At 32.6% G+C, this 24815-nt stretch overlaps 1 protein-coding gene across 2 annotated transcripts in view; it reads left to right on the plus strand.

Moving 5' to 3' along the window:
- Nucleotides 1-1471: 1471 nt before the first annotated feature.
- Nucleotides 1472-24815, plus strand: part of LOC149785599 (uncharacterized) — a 44670-nt gene continuing 21326 nt past the window's right edge. For both annotated transcript variants that reach the window (XM_089979407.1, XM_089979408.1), the window contains exon 1: nt 1472-1628. The gene's annotated coding sequence lies outside the window, so the exon portion shown is untranslated. The remainder of the gene's footprint in view (nt 1629-24815) is intronic.

Here is a 24815-nt window from a genome sequence, read left to right on the forward strand (position 1 = left end):
GAACGGTTCGTTTCCCTAGGACTGGAATGGTTCGTTTCCCTGGGACTGGGATAGTTTGTTACAACATTCTTTAACCATGATCAGTATGATTAGTAACAGCAACGGTCACTATTGTCTTAAGTGGAAATGTCATGGTCAAACAACGTGCTGACATTTTCTGAATATCGTTCAGGCTTTACCGCCTTTTAACCGACCTAAGTCAACTGTTATCTTATTATTAAGCAGTAGCCCATATTATGAGAATTAAGTCAGACAGAAAATTAGGTATATGTGCACTATTTATTTATTTGTTTATTTATTTATTTATTTATTGTAGCCTGTGTTATGTGGCGTTGTCACTAACATCTAGTTTATTCTGTCCCATGTGTTAAGGGTAATGAAAGGCTACCGAAGTTAATATAATTATATTACTATAAGCTAACAGAACATGCCTGGGCGTTTCTTCAGGTCCGGAAATCCACTCCCATCCCTTTTTCAACTAGATGAGCAAGGAACATACTTTTGCATTTCTTAAGTTTTTTTAAAGATCGAATGCCAGGAAAATTTAGTCTATGGTATGCAACGGACCTTTCTTATACTTCTACAGTAGAAATATTTACCATAACACTTTTGTAACAACAACTCTCATATAGGAATCGCGTATGAAAGGTCCCAAAGTATGCTTTTGAGCTCTGTTCAAATTGTATGTAATCTTTCAGAGCTTACAAATTCTATGACTGATTATGTACATTAGTTATGATGTAAGCATATTTTCGCGTGATACAAGATATTTGTTAACCTTTCGTAGGGATATGACTGAAAAATTGTTAAATCTACGTTCTAAATACAAATCACACACACACACACACACACACACGTACAGAGTAATTATGTTTTCTTAAAGTTATTTATATCTGTACTGATTAGTTGTCAAGATCTCATTCCTTTTCTTTCATTAGAGAAGGTAAAATAAGTTTTCAGTTATAATAGCCTTAACAGTTTGGAGTTTTCCCCTTCATTGGGTTCAGATTTACTTCAAGCTAGGATGAAAATTCATCATGCTTCAAAAATATTATTTTCCAACCATAAGATTTATCGTTTCCTTCAACACAGCTCCTCGCTATATGTTTTAGTTATTGCCAATAATTAACTTGAAATAAGATAAGTTGGAACACGATTGTCCCCACAAAAAGCAATAGGACAGAAATTGTTAGTATTCGGTATAACAATATTAAGGTTGTACAAATGCATTATTATTTCCTGAGTTGTGCGTAGGTTTTACGCATATTTTAACTTGAATGTAAAATTGCATCTACATTGTTAGCTTCTCACGAATCCAAAACAAGCTCCAACCATTCTTAGAAATATCCAATTGTTCTTACATCATATGTGTTAATATCGATGCGGATTTGTGATTGGATGATTTGCTCCAGAGCTGACTGGCCACGTCTCCCATAGCGGAATCATTAAGCTATGTGGTCCGCCTTCACAACTTTCATAGCCGTTTGAGTATTGATGATTACTAGCTATATAAGATACCTCATACAACGTCCATCAGCAGGGAACTATTTGTCACAGAACAGGCTGGAATACAACTCGTGAGAAGTTAATTTGATCAGTTCTAAGGAGGACGTAGTTATTTAATTAAGGTAGGAAATATACATTATAGCAAGGTAATTTCTTATATTTGTGTAGTATTGGATATCAAGTAAATAACTATAAGCAAACTCTTGTATAACCAGTAGTTAAGTTTAAGTTTGTATATCCAGTAGTAATTTAAATTTGAGCTTTTTTAATTTAAATATGTTATTTCAGTATAAACGAGACGTACTGTAACGTATATTTTTTCAGTGTTCATTCAGGAGTAAGATGCTGTGTTTAAACTTTCTTACATGGACTTTATTTAATTTCAGTATAAACATGAAAACTGCAAACCTTGTTTTCCTTATCCACACTATTGGTATTTGTCTTTTTTAACTATATTGCTTATATATATATATGTATATGTATATATATATATATATATATATATATATATATATATATATATATATATATATATATATATATATATATATATATATATATATATATATAATCAAATATGTTGCACATCTCTAATAACATGTTTACAATGGAGACTCGGTCATTCTTCATTCTTATCTTTCAAATACTGCATTTCTCCGTCTCATACAGACAGACGCACATGTATGACTCACCAAAAGAAGAATAGGGGAGTGCATTATCTTGAGTTTTGGTGCCTGCGTCTAACTTTATGATCAGAGAAAATTTTAATGAGAGAATCGCCGTATTTCATTTTACTATTTCGTGGAGATCGAATATCACTTAAACATAGTCCATTGTGAGTTAGTGTAGAGATTCCTCGTCATCTTGTTTGACAATACGCTTGTATTGCAAAAAAGACAATAATTGGAAATGTGAGCACAATTAGACGTCGTAATTGTATGTTTTGTGGATTCCCTAGCCTAAGATCGGATTATGTGTTTTGTTTTAAACACATTTTATTGCCCTGTTAACAACGTAAGTTAAATTCTCCAAAGTAGGTACAATCCTTCACCTTCGTAAAACCACTTAGCGGAGAGAGAGAGAGAGAGACAGAGAGAAACACAGAGAGAGAGAGAGAGAGATTTGCGTGATACAGCCGATACTACTTTGTGCAGTTATTGAAAGATGTCATTTACGAACATATGAAAAAAATCAGGAAAATCATCGTTTTTTTTTTTCGAAAATAAAATCTTGATCAATTTTTAGAAATTTTACAATTCAGATTCTAGGTTAGTTACGATGAACCTTGAAGTAACAGGTCAACCATCAGTGTCTCAGACAAAAGTAGGTGATTAAGATGGTCGCAGGCAAAAGTAGGTGATTATGGTTTAGAAAGGCTATAATATTTCATATCACTATATGGGTGGTTCACATATTTCGCACGTTATAAGCCGTCTAAAATCACATAAGGATGGGACAACTCAGGCATCTTCAGTAAGGTATTTCACTAAGGTAAGGTCCAAAAAATAAATGACCTCGACATTTGTAATCTTAACTTTTGTAAACTTTAAATTATAATTTGTTTGATCTGCAAGGTGATAATCAAACAAAATGAAATAAATTCACATTTATTATGTATAATTTATTAAAAGGTACATAATTTATGAATGTCCGTATTTCGCATACTTTTTCCACACTAGTAATAACCCAACACTGATTATCAAATATAGTATTTGCCGGTAATTTTTTTTATTGCTTCCTCTAATGGGAGTTTTTCTAATCTCACTGAGTCTTAGAAGCTCTTCACAAGCTCAACAACTTTGAACAAATGTTTTTAATAATTCCTGGTTGGCTTGAATTTTAATGCCCTAAGTGATCCTATAATTTTCGATACAGAATTACATAGATCGTTTATATGTAATGACTATTTTCATCACTGCGAATAGTTATACCGATAGGTGTATGACATTGTTTAAAGCTGGGTAAATACTACCACTACTACTGCGGCTGCTGCTGCTGCCATTACTATTAGTGCTACTACTACTACTACGACTTCTAATAATAATAATAATAATAATAATAACAATAATAATAATGATAATAATAATAATAATAATAATAATGATAATAATAATAATAATAATAATAAGAAGAAGAAGAAGAAGAAGAAGAATAACTTCATTTTCTCAGTATAATATATTTGATTGAGAATCAACCATTAAGTAGTCCTAAATAATAGAAGCTTAAAACCTAAAATGCAACGTCTGTGCATAAATATAAGTGTAACTACAGTGTCTGACACCATCACATGGAATCACACATTATAATACAACGAACATACAAATATAAATTTTGGTTTGAGAGATGGGAAATTAGTGGTGTAATTTCGTTGTCAAATGCTAAATATTTAGGGACACTGGCAATCTAGTAGGAATCAGTATCACGTATGTTTTGTTTAAGCTACGCATAGACATGGCTTAGATAGACATGGCTTGGACCAGGTCTATAGAGTTTAGAGTTGGATGTTCAAAACATTTAATTTCATCAGCATTTTAGGATGCATATGTTTATTTTATCTAAATTCGTCTTAAAACTAAAATTGTTAATATGGGGATAACCACTCTCAAATATTCATAACAAAGTCCTAATGGTTAAAGTTCTGAATAAACTTCAGTGGTATTCCAAAATAAATCCAACGCTGGAAGTGTTGACGTGCCAGTGATGGCCTGAATAGTAATGATGTGCCAACATACATTTGTTATTTGAATTTCACTATATATACAAGTCTCTAATTCCAAACGTACAATTTTAGACGAGCAATTTGTATTTCCAGTGAATAAATAATTTGAATCAATTAATTCCTACCCAAATAAAAATACTGACCATAACCGTACGACTAATTTCTGCTACAGGTGTTATTGCAGGAATAAATAATTTTCCCCATAAACAAGATTTACATCTACCTGTCCTATGTCACAATTAGCATTTTCTTTATATAAAAAGAAAAACGAAAAACAAACTACTAATGGAAAGTGTAATTCTAGAATGTCCCAAATGTTTACAAGATAAAATGTTAGCTACAATTAGAACGTCTGTTACTAAAATTATGATGAAGAATATGGTAAACACAACGACCTTGACTCAGACCAAGATACTGATCCTAATGTTTATCATTCAGTCAGAAAAAGGCAAACAGTGTTGTTTACAAAACTGTCACTGACTTTGGACAAGATCAACTACAAAAGCAAAACTTAACACAACCCATATCATATCATAAAATGTAAAAGTTAAAGAAATATAACAAACAATGCTAATTAATTCTACATACACGGATGTGTGTAATTTTGTTTCCTTTAATGAAATTTTGTGAATTTTCATATTTTCATCCCAAAAATGGTCGACAATGCATGAACATAAGCCTTTTAAAAATATAGTTTTTTCTCCAACCTGCAGCAATAAATAATGATGCTGCTGGTGCCTATACTTATTTGCAACAAAATCATTTTGAGAGCCTTTATTTTTACCAAGCTGAACATCAATAATTGAACGAATTCTATTCTTTCATGTAGTGTATCGCATCACCACATCACCATAATCTACAGCCAATGTGAGTCGGTTTTGTTTTGTTTGATTTTTTTTTTCTGAATGGGGTTGGGGTTAACGTACCTTTAACAATTTTAGTCATGTCACTCCAGTGTCTGAAGTATGTCAGTTTATAGTGATATCTTGCACTGGGGCGTCATGCCGCAGATATGTAGCATCATATCCTACCCAGTCATATGTGAACAAATCAATTTTCCCTCATAGATGCCTTGTTCAGGCAGAAAATTTTAACAACCAAAGGAAATGTTTTTAAACAAGCTACAGAAATATTGATAGACAATGAGAATGTGTTTTCTTATATATGCTACAGAAATACTGACGGCCAAAGAAAATGCTTCTTTTGCAAGCTAAGATTTACTGACGGACAATGAAAATGTGTTGTTCAAGATAGGGAAATATTGACGACCAAAGAAAATGTTACAAGTCATTTCTTTCAATCAGCAACATTTAAAACATCAGAACAAACAAACGAATCAAGTATATCAAATTCTGCAATATTGAAGCATCTCTTATATATTTGAGAAATATCACCTAATTTAGTTTGGATTGGTTGCATTCACATTTGGCTACCGTTCAATAGTTAATTACTTTTCTTTTCTCAAATGCATTTTTGTACAACTCAGGTTATATCACGATTATGGCTGGCACTTGTGTCAGTTTCATCACATTAAGGCATACTTGAATATAATCACCCAAAACATTGTGTTAAATTTCCAGAAAAAGGGCTTGCGATTTGTAAAGCTGGGTTTTACGTGTCCTTAGTCGAGGACAATTAGAATGGCCGCTTTTATCATACAACATCAGAAATGCTTGCATCCACTATTAGCAGTTATCAAAGAGTTTTGAATCGAAATATATATATTTTAGATCAGACTGTGACGGAAACAAAACTTGAAAAATAGGAAAAAGTCACAATTCATGTATCACAACGTATCTTCTTTGATTTAAAAAAAAACAGGATTGCATCAACTTAAATGAAATTATGTGGCCATTTTATCATCAAATAGATTTTTGACTTTTACCACATTTCTTAGAAGAAGCCTTTATAATTGGGATCCTACATAAAGAGAACTTTATTGCAGGCCTTTACGGGTACGAAATATAATGACAGAAGAACAACCACTGCATTTTCCAAAATCAATAAGAAAATGAAATGTTTGAACCCGGTGAAGAAAAAAAATTGAATATCTTACATATCCATTTTAACAGGCGCACACATTATTTTAATGATGTAGAGTTTAAGTCCCTCATCATTGAACTTTAAATTAATTTTATGACTAGATGTGTTTCAGATAAGCAAATCCTGATCAACTGACGAATACGAAGTTTTTTTTAGCAAAAGCTTATTCCTGAAGGCGTCTATCAATAATCTTAAAATTTTCCAGATTGAAAACAAAGGGCTTATTGATATGCAAATAAATATGTGCTCGGGTTCTTTTGACATGTGACTACAAACTTCCCAACGGCCATACAATTTCCTTCAGTTCTCTCCCGATACTCAACAAGATCTCTCCAATACCAATACGACACGATACTCAGTTCCATACATGATATAAACACTCCGCCTATTCAGCTAGCATTATCCAAGATTAAGTCGGAATACGTTCTTAGTTACAGATTCTCTATTACCTTGTTATTATTAAACATTTTTCTGATGGAAATACTTGAGAAGTCTATCTTGGATGTAAAAAAAAGGAAATTGCTCATATAGAGCATTTAAAACATGCACATTGTTTTCTTTAATCCATATGTATGTAGTGTTCAAAGAGCAATGTTAGGGCTGATTCGTCTTTAAAGATACATATTAGAGAACAGGCTTGCCACACGAGACTTTGGCCAGTAGGGACTAAGCAGTGATACAAAGAAGCCGGTATTGTCAGGTACGCCGTAACGTTTTAACGTTTATTTCCGGTTAAGCTCTACTGGAAATACAGGGTGAGTGGGGGGGGGGGGTCATTATTGTACTGGTAAAACTATAAATATGCTTCAACCACTGAAGTTAATTAACAATATGTTTGCATCAATGATTTTTTAAAATTCATTTATTTAGACTTGATGTGGCAAGAAAAATGTTTCGTTCTAATTTATAACCATATAAGGAAAATAACTTTAGCTAAAGACACCAATGAGGTGAACCAAAAATAAAACTCACTAGTCATGTTTTGAAGGTCACTAAGAAAATTTGATGCGCGTAACCAATTGATATTTCAACTAGAAAGATTTTTCTAAAGATAGTTTGCATCCCAAAGGCTTACAGTTTTTAAATAAAAAGGTAAGATCGTTGATTTAATTCGTTTTATTGAGAGATAAGTAAGGATTATGTCAGCTTCCCATATATCGGTTAGATGTATATAAATGAGCTAGCTTCACTGCTACTTACGAATTGTGCTTATTCAAATATTTGTGATTTAACATTTAAATTGGCATCAGTCTAATAGTAAATTGTCAATATGCACCTACTGGCAATTAAAATATAAGAATACGAATCCCTTTAGATTTATTCTGTTTCACCTCTAGTTAGACGGTAATTCATGGTTATTGACCTAATGTCAACAGATTACGCGAAAAAACCGAAATATATGAGTTAGAAACGTTTCCTTCATTTAATTCTTGGGATACAACGCATGAATGTCATTTGAATAATACTTTATTTTGTCCAAAGCTGTACAGTGGCTGTTTATGAAAATTGTTTTTAAAAGTCTATTGAAAAATTGAGGATATCTATGTATTTGGGTTGATATAAGGTAATATTTCACCAGTGAGTGGTGAAACATTGTATTATCACGAATAACCACGAAAAATCTTTCACTTTACGAGTGAAATATTTCTTTATATATGCTTTATAAAAGAAACTGGGTTTCTTTTTGTGATATATTTTCGAAGGCAGAAGTCAATGATTTAAATTGATGTTTACTCCATTCTGTTCCAGTGCGATTAACGGCCGCCTTACTTTAAAAAAAAAATTCGAAATTTAAAATATTTTTAGGTCAGCGAAATGTTACAAATCTATTTTCTACAAATAATGCTTAAAATTATGTATTTTGTTAAAGTAATGACTGTTTTCAGAGACAAATGAATAGATTTGTTTTTCGTTAACACATTCCTTGCGCGAATCGATATAGTAGACATTATTGGGGTAGGGATATTGTGGAAATATCATGGAAGTGTCACATCTAGCAAACATTCCAGAGCATAATATCATAAACAATATATTTAATGTTTACTTCCAGTCTAGTTCGGTAATGCAGGGGATGACGAATGCCACTGTTCGGACTCTGTGTCCAAATTTCTATTGTCACTGTTCCGTAATAGACTCTCTATCCAAATTTACGATTGTCACACAAATGGGCTTTCAAAATCAATGAATGTCCGATTTAGCCAGAGTTTTCAAACATGAGTATGATGGTGATGAGAGTTAGAACCGCTACATCAACAATTTATCACTGTATTTAACCAGTAGATTTTTGTCCTGAAAATGTGTCCTTTTTTACGTAAAGTGTAAAAGGCACACCGCACGTGACATAATATCAAATAGCAAACGTTGAGTGACTAATAATTTACAGATTTAATGAGAAGAGCTAATTAAAAATAGTTTATACTTAAAGCCTACATTTTGTTGCTTGGAGTCCATTTTAGACTTTCTTAAATGGTGCTCCTGATTTATCAAATAAATGCGCACTATATTGGTTTATAGTGACGACACATTTTAAGATCTGTTTATTCCAATTGCCGGCAAGAGGAGGGGGTGGGGTGAGAGAAGGATCAGAAGAAGAAAATAAATGAAATACTCATAAATATGAAAATATAGATTTTAATATACTTAAAAGCAGATATATTTGGGGAAAAAAAATAGTTCCAAACGTGGTATTGCCATTGTGGCGATTGAAGTGGTATCGCCACTCTGGTGATACACGTTTCTCCCACTGATATATTTGAACATCTCTTTATGAATAGATTTTAAATAAATCCATTGTTCGATACTTGTTTAAAACTGAGAGGAACGAGTGAGTTCTCGGATCAGTTTTGTTGAGCTAGCGGTTCTGTGTATCGTTTAATTATAATGCACATTATGCCATCATCATCTTTGAAATCATCGCCTGCATTATTTTTACCATAAAACATTATTCTTAATTCAAAACGGTGATAAAACTGGTCTTTATTCATATACAATACAACCAGCTCCTTCAAAAATAGATCAAAAAATTTCATAGAAAGGAACGCTTTGTATTTCTTAATATGTAGAAATTACTAAAATTGACTGTGCATAAACTATGAGCCAATCTGAATGTTTAGCATAACTAAGACAGAGCGCTGACGTCATGGATAATCTAAATATCTGGTTTGACAAGGCTTTAACTTGACATAAGGAGGCATTAACCCTAAAAATAATGAGTGCAGGAATACATATTTTAACTAAAGTATTACTGCTTCAACGTCACAGCTATTTTGAGTGTACAATATATAACGCCATTCAAATAGTAAAACGAAATGGGAAATGACATTTTGTCCTAATTGAACAATTAAAAGTTATTTATTTTCAATTTGATCGCCCACTTAACTCATAAACCTTCTTATTAGATATAAATTAATCGTTAAAAGACATCGAGGCATTGTTAGAATTAATTTAAATCGAGTTACGGAAATAACTCAGCAAAAGCTCTTAGATGAGATTAATAAATTGCTTTGTATCAAAATGTGTGTTTTGTTTGTTTTTTTTTTATAATCTTTTTTACCAATGAGTTCAAATCACCTGGATTTTCCCCAATAATTCAGATTTTATTTTAAGACGAAGCATTAGATTTGGAATTATCATTATTATTATTATAGAGTTCAGTGATGATGACCTGCTTGATTATTGTTATTAAAAAAATATCTTGAGGATGAAATATCAAGGAACAGTATGGACGTTTTTAGAACTAAGTCCAAATGTGTGGCGTCAAATACAGCAGCTTTTAATGGTATTATCATCATTAGAAATAATTTAAATAGCATTGCGTCCTTTTGCAGTAATAAAACTTAACGTAATGCAACTTACATTTTGGCCGAACTTGTACTATAAACCTACAAGTGAGGACACTTCTCTCTGATCATCACGCTACCTATTTAAGAATTAACGTTGGTATCTCAAGACATGGTTCGTGGTGGGTAATTTTTTAATTATTTTTATTTTATTTATTATTATAGATGTTTAGCTCAGGCATTCTAGTTCTTACGCCTACACAAAGTCTGATTTACTATCATACCTTTCAGAAACCTATTTCCACTTCGCCACGCTACAAGTCGCCAAGGCCATGATAAGGTTAAATAAGGTTATTAATAGGCGCAGTATATTTTTGGTCGAACAATGAGAGGGAACCACTATGTAGCTACCGCTAGTAATTTTACAGGGAACTAGTCTTAACAGCGGTATCAGATTAATAGGTCGCACGAGAAGATAGAGAAATGTCCGTATTTGTAGGATTGTACAGTACATAAATGATTTGTAGGTATGCTGTATGCAAACATACGAGCCTTTGTAATGAAATATAACTTCACTATTAATATGTGCTTTTATCTACTTAAAAGCCGTATTTTCTGTTTGTTTACTTTTTAATGACGGAATTCATCCATTTGCATGACGATTTCCCATTATGTCCAGGCCAGTAATATTAACCGTGTAGACGATCAAACCGCAATTCAGAAAATGTTATAATAATTTATGACAGTAATTTTGGGAGAAGAAAGAATGTATCCTTCGTATAATGCTCTAAGAAGTGTCGTGTTTTTAATTTATTTCTGTTTTATGCCAAATCTGAAGCGGCTATTCTTCCTTAAATATATTATTTGCACGATTCATTGCGGATATATCGATGGGGTGAGCAGCATCATAGAGCTATCGAATCTGATAGACTTTACATCTTAAGGAGCATCTTTGGAAACTTTACATGATTATGAGATTATTTGTTATCGACAGAGTATTTATTTTGCTATCTCTGGATTCAAACATGAATTTTGTGACCCTCGTTAACTGGAAGTCTTGTTCAGTAACAAACAGTTCATGAAGATTTCGATGGTCATTTAAGTTCCGTATCGACACTCATCGATATCAGTTTTATTTAATGTTTTTATGAGTGTGGTGAGGTTTAAAATCGCTAGCAAATAAAGTTTTAGTTATATATACATTCGATAATTTCTAATTTACCTTTATGAGTGTATGAGGTATTTTGAGAATATGTGAGAAGAACAGTTAGAAACAGGCCACTGAGAATGGGTGAGAAGAACAGTTAGAAACATGCCACTGTATATGCGGTTAACGACAATAGCTAACACTTAATACCGCTTGGAAACAGGCCACGGTATGTTCGGTCAGCGACAATAGGTGACACTGAATATCACTTGGCAACAGGCCATAGTATGTTCAGTTAATAGCAATAGGAGACACTGAATGTTGGTTAGAAACAGTACTTGGTATGTTTAGTCAATGACGATAGGTGACGCTGAATATCAGTTAGAAACAGTACATGATACGTTCAGTTGATAACAATAAGTGACACTGAATGTCAGAAAAAGTACGTGATACGTTCAGTTGATAACAATAAGTTACAGTGAATGTCAGAAACAGTGCATGATACGTTCAGTTAATAACAATAAGTGACACTGAATGTCAGAAAAAGTACATGATACGTTCAGAAAATGACAATAAGTGACACTGAATGTCAAAAACAGTGTATGATACGTTCAGTTAATAACGTTAACTGACACTGAATGTCGGTTAGAAACAGCGCATGTTACGTTCAGTTGATAACGATAAAGTTATTTTTTAAAAATAATATAGTTGCATGTACAGTTGATGTCTTCCGTGGAATGATGAAAAGATGTATTGTGCAAGTTGCGGTATGATGACATGGTCTTTGACTTCATCAGAGAATAGAAGATTTCTTCACATGGGTGTTTTTTTTTTTTTTTTTTGGTTTTTTTTTTTTTGTTGCTAAAACTTCCTGGTATCAATCTGTTTCTGAGATCATCATAAAAAGCGTATTGTAAAACAAAGTGATATTCATCTTCTATTTGGTTTGTATCACATGACATACATTTATTTGGAACGATGTCATTATGCCGTCCTTCCTCTGTAGCTAAATAATGAACGGATCATCAGGCTCTGGTTAATGCATTCTGTAGACGGTAGGAAAATTAACGGTTGTTTAAAACTGAACAGAGAAGTATCAGAAAATGTATTATAGAGATAAGCCTTATGTGATATATATACTGCTAAATTCTGATCCTAAATTAAATTGTCTTTAAGACGTTGACTGAAATTTTGTTTTAAAATACATTCCATTTCTTACACCATGTGCGATCCAAATCTAGTCAAACCCATATCTCAATAGCATGTCTTTAGAAACCCATTTACCTTTACCCAATTATTTTCAGCATAATATAACAATGTCTTGGATATCAGTTATCACGCATTCTAGTCAGTCTAATCCAATACTTCATACCGTAACAAGATAACCGGTGGGATTTCGGATTTACAACAGAACACTTTTGATGGTGAACCAAATACAATGTTTAATAACGAACGACTTGAATGAATAATTAATTATGATTTGTATGGCTTGAATATGATCCAAATATTGGATCAATTAACATAAAACGCACGGACTTCATAATGAAAATACAAATAAATGACCCTACACAGTAAAAGGACAAGGGGTGAATGATTCACAGCGATTTTACAACGAAAAGATTGATGTATTTTACTCAAATAGTAAAATAAATGTTGTATTTACTCATACAGTAAAATGTAATCACTCAAATAGTGAAATTATGTAAACCAAAGGGACGGATATACAAAATTATTTTTACAGTCCCAAAAACACACTGGGTTTTACAAACCCCCAAAATTAGCCCACGGCTAAAAGATTACGTGTATTGAGTTACACACTACGTCACCAGCACACTCGGCTACCAGTCACACTGGCCAATCAAGCTGTTAGTATTCCAGGTTGGTCAATCAAGCAGTCAGCGCCCACCAATCTCAGTCAGCAACGCCCGATCACCTGCTACTCGACCAGCAACACCTTACTCAGCCCTACGGCTGCTATGGTTCAGCTTCACAGCTGCTGTGGTCAATTCATATGGTTAGCTCTACAGCTTGTACCACGACGACTCCGATCACTCCGATAACTCGGATCGCTTCGGTCACTCGGGTCACTCTGGTCAGATGAAAATACATCTAATACTGTTTACTATGCATGACACGGGCATATACAATAAAACATAATGACGTTATATACGGTAAGTTATACAGATTATATTATCGGCACAATAATTACAAAACAACAAACAGGTTCAGAAGTAAACCTAACCGTACCCGACAAGAATCCTATGGTATTAAATGTTTCTTAAAAATGCAGCTTTATATTGCTAATATAAATCTCTTGCTAAGTCAAAAACAAGAATAGAAAATATTTGTATTATTCTACGTAAACCAACGCTACATACAAAACATGCAAAGATAAACGTGGTAGTACAATAGTTATAACATAAACACAAGAAATTAATAATTCACATACCTCTACAGCTGAAGCTGTGCAAGTCCTTAAAGTAGACCGCTCACTGACAAAACGTTCAGTAATGTGAAGATTTAATCTAACGGTGAGGCATTTATACACAGACGAAGTCTTCATACTTTGTCTGTGCGCTAGAAGCATTCGGTTTTTCCCATTGAAAGCACTTCGTACGTGCGGCATAGGATAAATATATACATTACCCTCGGTTATCGTTGTACACAAAAAAAAAACGAAACCCGAGAACATGCATTTAATAAATAAAAGGATTTATACAATTCCGTGACAATACATTGACAATAAAAATTAAAAACTAGAGGTAATCTTCCGCATTTATCTCGTAAAATGGAGCATGTATGTCTTGAAAGGTATACAAATCTAAAACAGAATATATCATGTACCTTTTCAATTGTTTGTGAATATTCATAGCCCCAGATTTCAACAGCGTAAATTAATAACGGTGTAATTATAACATCAAATAATTGTAAAGTTTATGACATGGAAAACGTGCCCGGTAAGTTTTGAATTATACTCACTGTATGTAGATCATTGCTTGCTGGAATTGTGGATGCATGCTTTGCTTTCCTCCCAAAAAGTTTAGGAGTGAAATATAGTCTCATGTACTTATAAATAGACACTGTTAGGATTTGTTTACCCTGATTTGTTTTACCATTTTTCTTTGCTCCTCAATAAGCCACCGTTTCTGAATACAGCATTTTTTAAAATATCTAAATTAACACACATTAGACTATTTCACAAAAGGTCTCCACAAAGTAAGTTTGATTTTGTATTGAATCCACAGTATCAGCGCAGTTTGCAACGTCATCGGCATAAAACAGAACAATAATGTCAGATATTTCTTGCGAAAATAAGGTACCATTAAAACACGTTTATCGGAGGCCTGATACTTAATCATTGATGAACAGATTGAACAGAAGAGGGTTTAATATGCAGCCTGCACCTTGTCTGGTGAGGTTAGAATTATGTCATGGTATGTACCGTCAATAACAGTAGGTGACGCTGAATTCCAGATATAAACAGGTCACGGTATGTTTGGTCAATGGCAATAGGTGACACTGAATATTGACAAGAGACAGGATACGCTGGGTCGATGACAATAGATGAATATCGAATAGAAACGGATCGTGGTAAGACAAGACAATATAATAAATTGTGATAGATGATTTATGTGGAAAATTATTTGAAGAAGCTAAATATCTCAAATGTACTTGATGTGGTTTGGAGTTTGTTTTTCTACTGGCACCTCTTTATTGTTTTACAATAAATACACTCCTTAACTAATTATGGAAGGCATATATATCAAAGGACAGCGTTACGACTCTATGGTCAGAACTTAAGTAACAGAAAAGAAGCAAAACCAACAATTTCGTTACAATTTAACAAAAAATGTAATTATTAAAGTGATACATGTATGTGAGAGGAACTTAGAGTACAATGAAGTGAATCAAAATTAGCCCTTATAAAGGTCTATGAATGTCCTAAACGAATGAAAAGTCCCTTATAATTTTCAATGGAAATGTACTGGTCTCCAAGATCCGTGACTTTATCAAGATGGCTTTGTCCACATTTCTTTCGAATAAGTCCAGAATAATATTAGTGTCCAAATAATGAGCACTTTCTATCACCTCTGAATAGTCCAAACAAATTTGTTTCCTCTCGAAAAACATCTAAGTATAATATAAAACACGTCTGCAGACTTACATAGGAACACAAAGAGTGTGAATGATCTTAAAACGCTCAAGACCTGGTCTAACGCATGACCTGGTTCAACACATGACGTGGTCTAACACAAGACCTGGTCATTATTACCATCCGCGATAAAAACGTATGGCAAAATTAATGTTAAAGTATATGGGAATTTTTGGACGAAGTCAACCTAAAGGTGTGACCCAGTACAAACCGAACTGAATATCGCGCGCTGTGATGTCATGATGAAAGCTGCACGTATTGAAGAGAATTCGTACTACCTTGTTATTTGTTATGATAGACCCAAGATCCACCTTTCTTGATCTAGTTTATTGCCTGACTATCATTATAAAAGTATATAATGAGCAATACACTAATTTCCGTCTGAACGTTTTTGTTTAAATTACAGTTAAGGTGCAGAGCATTAAATGATCAGCAATGAATTGACTTTGGTTAAACTATAGTATTAAATTATAGAACAACAATTAATATTTAATTTAAATCAGGTAAATGCGCATACATGACCAAAGTGACATACACATTAGTCCTTGAGAACGAAGTACTTAGCTTTTCACCATGTCACATAAATGTCACATAAATGGGTGCAATTTAAGTAGTGATGGAAAATGATCATTCATACACATGATCTTTGAAATCCTTCATCCAAACTGATGGGTCCGCTTACGCCAACACTTTTAATTATCCAGGAAGTATAATACTCGTCATTTCCGACCAATTTAAAGAGTAGGCAGATGTTGTCTTGGACGGTTGTTCACGAGAAGACCCAATCAAGTTTAGAACAACTCCAATCTGAGGCGGCACGAATTTTTCCTGGACTTTCCAAAAATACTAGAATGAAAGCAAACTTGCTGGCCAAAGTAAAGTAAAATATGAAAATGTTATTAAATTATGTTACCAAGTTGAAGATCAATGCAGATTTATTACCGCCTCTCAAATTCAATTTATATTTGAAAACGATATTTCATTTGGAAATTCCAGACTTTAGATTATAAATATCAAGGTTGTTTGACCGCATATCATTTCAGCAACCTTACCGAAAACCTTTCTGAACACGTGCGACTTCCCTAATCAAATCATGAATTCAGAACGCGTATGTTTTATTATAGCCCAGAATCGTCCTAATGCTATACGTATGGTGAGAAGCAATATTCTATCTCCTTGTGTGAATCAGCAACAAATGAAGTGAGCTTAATAATGACTTATTTGTTCATCACTGAATTCAATCGTTTTTATGCAATTGTACGGATGAACCTGAAGCTGCATCCCATTACAATTGAACGTGTAACTGTTATGAGGATCAACGCAGGAGATTATTTATAATCTTAAATACCTGATTTTATCTGTGACGATTAACCTGCTACTTAAAAATTATCGCAACTAGCACGTGGTCCATATTGTAGAGTGCTTAAAGTTATGAAAAATTTTATTAATGAAACTGTGATATGCTTGATACATTTGTAAATTAGTCAGTTCGTAATATCTATGCAAATAATGTTATTTGTGCTTCGCGTATTCTTGTTTATCACTCGCAGCCTTCCCCCTCCCCATCGCCACATCAGGTACCGCTACTATACGAAGTACTTTCTCTGGATAACGAAGGCTGTAACTAACTGAAGAATTTGTTGCCTAACCCCAATTACTTCCTTGATATGAGAATGAAATATACTTAAACTAACTGAAAGTCAAAACAATCAGTACTTAATGGGACCACATCCACAGTTATGTGCAAAAATCTCAAATTAAGTAATAATAGATTTTTTAAAATATAGCTGAGCAAATCGGGAAAATAATTACGTTAGTGTTTTCTGTGACACTAATTTGTCTAGGAAATAAAAAGCAACGGTACGTCAGGATTGTATTTATCATTAGAATTAGACGAGCTAGGAGGATAAGTACAGAGTCAATACATTCTTCAAATGAATGAATATAGACTTTGTATTGCTTTATAAAAATGGTGACGTATAGACTGGTCTCTTGTCGTTCTTTTGGTCTGTGAAGTGGTTCAGACGGGTAGACGAGGTCAATAATGCATTTTTGAATAAATTCTATTATTCCGCTACCCAAAAATTATCATCATGCCAGGCGAAAGTCCTTTACACTGGATGGAGAATGTAAAATATACCAAGAAGATAAATAAATGGATTAACGAATGATACTCATTTGTGATTTCATGGAACACATTATATGCAGCTTTAAGATAAGCAAACGAATTAATTTTAAATATGTACCGCTTAACTATAAAAGAGAGAAAACTACATAAAATTATTTTATAAAAAGAACACAACGATCATTTCAACTGCTGCTACTACTACCACCTCGTATAGTACGCCTATTATTGCGTTTTCTATTACGGAACTAAAATCATCACTTTTAGCGATGACTACCACCACCACAATACTAATAATAATAATGATAATAATAATAATAATAAGAAGAAGAAGAAGATGATGATGATGATGATGATGATGATGATGGTGAAGAAGAAGAAGAAGAAGAAGAAGAAAGGTAATAATTAAAACCAGTCATGCATATATTTCTGAGAGGCAATAATAATTAAATCACACGTAGGTCGTGGTAAGATTATGAAATAATTTGCTTAGAACTGTATTAGAAGTAATATGCGCACAACATTAGGAGCAGCAAATTGTTGCAGAGCATAAATACAAAGCACATAATGAAACAAGCAATGATGAAGTATATCGCATTAGAATGCTAAGGATAAATTTCTTTCGAATCCAGTCTTTGAAGCCTTCAATTGCTGACTGTTTAATGTAAATTTAATTATAGTGTTTAATTTAGATAGCATTCCGTGCTCAGTTAATTACATGCTAACGTCTATAATTAGATCTTCAATTCTGCTATCATTAGGTGTATGACTGAGAGATGAATTTTCTTCTTTTTTTAAAAACTTATATTGGATCATCAATGCTGAAAAGTAGTGTTGTTTTTTTTATTAATAAAAAGAACAAACAAACTTATATTGATATCACCAGTATTGACAAGTAAGAGTTTTTTTTTAAAACTATATTGATATCACCAATATTGACTAGTAAGTGTATTGTTTTTACTTATATTGATGTCGCCAATATTGACAAGTGGTTTTTTTTGCATCTCTAATATTGACAAGTAAGTTTATTTTATAAACATTATATTAAAAACACCAATATTAGAAAATGTACAATGAAACTTGAATTGATATCACCATTATTAACAAGTAAGTGTTTTTGTTTAAACATATATTGATATCACTAATATTGCCAAAAAGTGGATTTTTAAAATTTATATTTATATCACCAATATTGATAAGTAAGTGATTTCAAACAGAAAAAGCTTAGATTGATATAACCAATATTGATAAATAAGTTGGGGGTTCTCAATTGTTTTTTGAATTAAACAATTTTTATTTTACGTGTTTAGGCTCGAACAAACAGTAACAAAAAAGGAGTGAAAACAACAAGCTTTGAAACATTCAACAAATAATTTATTTCCCTGTAAAAATATTATAAAAATGAAAAAATAGGAACTTACGGCTTTAAGAATCAAATCCAAAAATAATCCAAGAATAATCCACGAATTAAATTTTAGAAGTCCTAGTAATGATATGTTCTAATGGATTCAAGTTCGAGTCCTGACGAAAAGTCCAAGATGGAAGGCGATGACGTATACTGTATCTTTTGTACTGTTGTAAGGTCTATAGTTCTGTGTTATTCTCAAACAATAATCCGGTGTTCGAATTAATGAAATGTCTTTGTCTAATAATTCTGCATGAGCACTCATATATTTCCAGGAAAAAGAATTATCCTATAGAATGCAAATAATTTAAATAAAAATTACATTGTTACTCCAACTGACACAACAGACAGGTTTGCAGTGTAAAGTAAAAGCCCCGACTGAGAGATATCTCTATAAACAAAGGTTATACAGTAACTTGAACCGCATAACACATTCCAGGATGAGGGTCAACTTTCCAGAATCTTCGAGAAATATTTGCGTCTAGAAACACGTAGTCCCAGTATGACCTTGACAAAACCAATCATTTTACTCTAAGAATAAGATAAAAATAAAAAGTTGTTTACTTGTCTGAGCGATTTCTGAAATCAAGGTTGGGAACTAGGTCAGCTTTAGGTGTTTACAACTGAAGAGTCAAAGTCAAAGTAATTCCTGAAAAAAATATCAAGTTCCTAGTAAACAAAAATACATTATTTTCACATATAATGAAATTAAATAAAAAATTAAAACATGCAAACAATTAAATTAAATCAAATATTTATAACACAATATTGCACGAAGAACAACAACACTGAACTGAAAGTTGTGTTGGATAACTGTGTATGAGGTTTCCTTATCTCGAAAAACTAAACTGACCGCAGGTTCTTTTTAACTCAATATGGAGTTGTCATCGACTGACCTCTTAAGCCCGAAGTTTTTAAGCAGTGTGTTATTGAGAAGTTTAAACACACAATTCAGTTCAAATACGTTTGCAAAATATTTCACGGCGATACCATTTTTGTACTTTGTAATCTGATTGAAAATTACGACCGCGCGTGTTTGTTGGGAACGTCTATTGTCAACCTCTGAGAAACGTGCAAGCAGGATAACAAGTAATTTGACTTTACTGTTTTTATCGAACATAGCTATTTGCATTGAAAATGTCGTTATTGTGACATTTCGCCTAGAAAAAGAAGTCTATAAACCATATTTAATATTTATGTAGTTTCGAAAGATGTATACAAAATTAGATATACGGCACGTTCGAGAATCCTTATGTCATACAGTTTAAATGTGTATGCTTACTTAGATAGAATTTGCATTGGACCGTGGAATCCTTATGTCATACATTTTAAATGTGTATGCTTACTTACAATTTGCAATGGACACTGGAATCCTTATGTCATACAGTTTAAATGTGTATGCTTACTGAGATAGAATTTGCATTGGACAGCGGAATCCTTATGTCTTACAGTTTAAAACATATATTTACTTAGAATTTGCTTTCGACAGTGGAATCCTTATGTCTTACAGTTTAAAATGTATTTACTTAGATTTTGCATTGGACAGTAGAATCCTTATGACATACAGTTTAAAGTGTATGTTTAATTACATAGAATTTGCATTGGACAGTGGAATCCTTATGACATACAGTTTGAAGTGAATGTTTACGTACATAGAATTTGCATTGGACAGTGGAACTATTATGTCATACAGTTTAAAGTGTATGTTTACGTAGATAGAATTTGTATTGGATAGTGGAATCATTATGTCATACAGTCTAAAAATGTATGTTTACTTAGAATTTGCATTGGACACTGGAATCATTATGTCATACAGTTTAAAAGTGTATGTTTACTTAGATAGAATTCGTATTGGACAGTGGAATCCTTATGACATACAGTTCAATGTGTATAATTACTTTGATAGAATTTGCATTGGAAAGTGGAATCATTATGTCATACAGTTTAAAAGTGTATGTTTGCTTAGATACAATTTGCACTGGACAGTGGAATCCTTATGACATACAGTTGAAAGTGTATAGTTACTTATAATTTGCACTGGACAGTGGAATCCTTATGACATACAGTTTAAATGTGTATGATTACTTAGATATAATTTGCATTGGACAGTAGAATCCTTATTTGGTACAGTTTAAATGTGTATGTTTACTTAGATAGAATTCGCATTGGACTGTGGAGTCTTTATGTCATACAGTTTAAAATGTGTGTTTACTTAGATATAATTTGCATTGGACTGTGGAATCCTTATGTCATACAGTTTAAATGTGTATAGTTACTTAGAATTTGCATTGGACAGTGGAATCCTTATGTCATACAGTTTAAATGTGTATGTTTACTTAGAATTTGCATTGGACAGTGGAACCCTTATGTCATACAGTTCAAAGTGTATAGTTACTTGTCATTTGCATTGGACAGTGGAATCCTTATGACATACAGTTTAAATGTGTATGATTACTTAGATATAATTTGCATTGGACAGTATAATCCTTATTTGGTACAGTTTAAATGTGTATGTTTACTTAGAATTCGCACTGGACTGTGAAGTCTTTATGTCATACAGTTTAAAATGTGTGTTTACTTAGACATAATTTGCATTGGACAGTGGAATCCTTATGACATACAGTTTAAAGTGTATAGTTATTTAGAATTTGCATTGCATTGGACAGTGGAATCCTTATGACATACGGTTTAAAGTGTATAGTTATTTAGAATTTGCATTGGACAATGGAATCCGTATGACATACAGTTTAAATGTGTATGTTTACTTAGAACTTGCATTGGACAGTGGAGTCTTAATTTGCATTGGACAGTGGAGTCTTTATGTGATACAGTTGAAAATGAAAGTTTACTTAGAATTTGCACTGGGAACTGGAATCCTTATGACATAGAGTTTAAAGTGTATGTTTAGATAGAATTTGCATTAGACAGAAGAATCCTCGTGGTCGACAACGCTGTATGTAAAACAGTTTTGGTTATTCTCTGTAAAATTGCAATTAATTGTTTTATATTGTCCATTTAATTTTAATGGCATTTTAAATCCTATGTACACAATTGCATATTGCTTATTTTATATTTGTAAAACAATCTTCGAGCGTTTCTATATAGGTGAAAAACAATAAATATCAAACAATAAAACTTCCTAAGTAACAATGTCGTTGTAAAACAGATTATAATTGTTAAATAAATATCGGAGAAATACGTATGGTTATAGCATTGAAAATATGAAGGCGTTCGGTCGGTCATTCGTTTGGTCATATCTGATATCTCTCTCATCATTTGCATTTAGTTCTGTTTGTATCTGTAAATAACAATATTAGCAAAATGTATCTCCATGGACGTATAACAGTTTTTGTTGACATATATATATATATATATATATATATATATATATATATATATATATATATATATATATATATATATATATATATATATATATATATATTCTCTTATAGTTACCTTTGCTTACGGCAATCAGACACCTCTAAAGCATGTTCGTCATTTGGAAGCCACTTTATAAAATAAAATACCGTGCAGATATTTGTGAAACAAAACTAGCAATGCAACATGCATCTTGTTACAGTGATGCTTTTTAAGGACAAATGGAATGTGCCATCCACGTGAAAGAAATAAAGCTATCAACTACCGTCACTTCGTATCAGGTGTCATACTTAAACACGAAGATGTTGACAGTAATTAGTCCAAAGGTTTCTATTTTAAATCACTTTCCATTTTCTCTCATTTATGATAGGTTGTCTTTTCCAAGACGGTCTTATTATTTTATCTACGATCCTCATTATCGTTACCATGTAAAGTATAATGGTTGGATTAATAATTGACAAATCGCCGCCCAGCGTGTTTGATGTTCAGACGTATGGCAGATCAACTTTGCGGCGGAAACAACTGACCCATTAATCAGGAGTCTTTAGTGGGAACATCAAAAGCGAAAATCTCAAGCAATTATGGTGTGGGGATCCTTTGTACGTCTGTTACGTCTATTTCGACAGAACCGTGTATGCAATCAATTATATTGTCTCTTTTTTTTTATATCTCGGTGCTATTTTCTTACGTGCCATTATCAGTATTGGCATGATTCATCTAACATCGACGTTAGATCACTTATGGCAGGAATTATGTTGATAGCGTTTGTTTTTCTTCTTTAAATATTTTAACAATTTAAATTCAATTATTTAACCTTTCTGAGAATGAACTTTAAACTTTCTAAGAAAAAGCTTTACATTTTCTCTGAACGTAGTATATATGTTACTTAGATATTTTTTTTTATTTTATTTGATCTTTTGCTCATTTGTGTGTATGTTTTTATAAATGCTAAAATGTCATTACTTTTCTCTCCTCTGTTTTGAGTAATAAGATAGACTTTATTTGTACAACTGCATGCTCATTTGTTGAAGACCATGCTAAATATATTAAAATTTATACCGCATTATATGGGACAAAGTCAACCACATTCCCTTCTTCTTCTTTATTACATCATTTATCTTCCCTTCCCTATCTATTCCTAACTTTATATTCCATTTATGTTGCTTGTTATTTTCTCCTTGCCATACATTTTGTTTTGAATCAATGAATGTTAAATGTTATTGCTTTTGATCTTGTTTCCAAGACTTTTTGCAGGCATGTAATTTGTATGGCAATACTAGAAATGTCAGGTCTTAGTGGGCGATAATAAATTCAGGTTTAGTGTACGTGGTATGGTAATCAGATTTTCAGTTTGGTATCCATATAGTTCTGCATTATTTTTAAGATTTAAGCTCAGTTATATCTGCAGTATAAAGTTCCATGTTTTGAACAAGTTTTTTTTTACACACAACTGCTTGCTTCTGAGAGAGTGGCAAGTGTATGGTTAGATTAATCCCATTTGCAACATGCACAATGGAGAGAATGTTACTATAGCACTATGTTACTTTATCTGGCTGAAATGTTTCTTGTATATTGTACTTGCTGAATTTGTACATGATCTAAGAATACAGCTTACTAAAATGACTGATCCCATATGCTAAACAATCAGACTGAATTAGTCTAAAATAGATATCTTTTAAAAGAATAGGCCATACCGGCTTCTGAAAGTGCCATTAATGAATTACAAAATATATAAAATATTTTACAAAAGTTATCACAAAATTTTTTAAAATCAAATTTCCTCTGAAATCCAGGAATTGAAATGACCACGCGGAGCTTGCAGTGTTTTGATAGGTGTCACATCTGAAGTAAGGTAAAGTTGTATACTCGATAACCCGAATTACACCAATAATGCATAAACCACAAGAAAAGGAATTAAAAGTTGTTTTAACGAGGTCTTTTTTCAATAGCCAGTATGAACAGTGAGGAAAACCGGGAAAATTCTTATCCTTTGAAAATCTAACCCTATGCAAAATATGAAACTGTTGAGCGCCACCATTTCAACATATTCATTCCAAACCCAAGTTTATTATAGCTGATAAGTAGCAAAGAGTGTCAATTTTGCTTGTTCAGTAGACCTCACATGATAGGGGAAACAACATTAACCAGCGTGAAGCAGCTCTTCGGTGTAATATCTTGGGGTAGGAGGGTAAGTGGATTAAACCAAACAATGACAGGAGAATATAGTTAGATGAAGTGCCTTTTTATAATACCAAATTCAAACAGCATACGCCACCATTTTTCAACCTGACTATAGGTTTATAGATAATTTAAAAATGGACTGAAAAGTATTACCTACCAGAAAGAAGTCGCGTTTTATCAATATATTTGCAGAGGAAAATATCCGACGTATTGGCGATTAAATCATTTAGCAGACACAGTTCCAACGTAACAGTTTTTTTTTTTAAATTGTTTATCGTGGAGTTGATTCGATACTGATATGAATGTTGGTCTTAAATTACACAAAAGAAACCAACAATTTGACGTAAATTCATCAACAAGTTATTTATTCCGCTAG

Source organism: Sinohyriopsis cumingii, chromosome 13, assembly GCF_028554795.1.
Source record: "Sinohyriopsis cumingii isolate HCF-2022 chromosome 13, ASM2855479v2, whole genome shotgun sequence".
NCBI lineage: Eukaryota > Metazoa > Mollusca > Bivalvia > Unionida > Unionidae > Sinohyriopsis > Sinohyriopsis cumingii.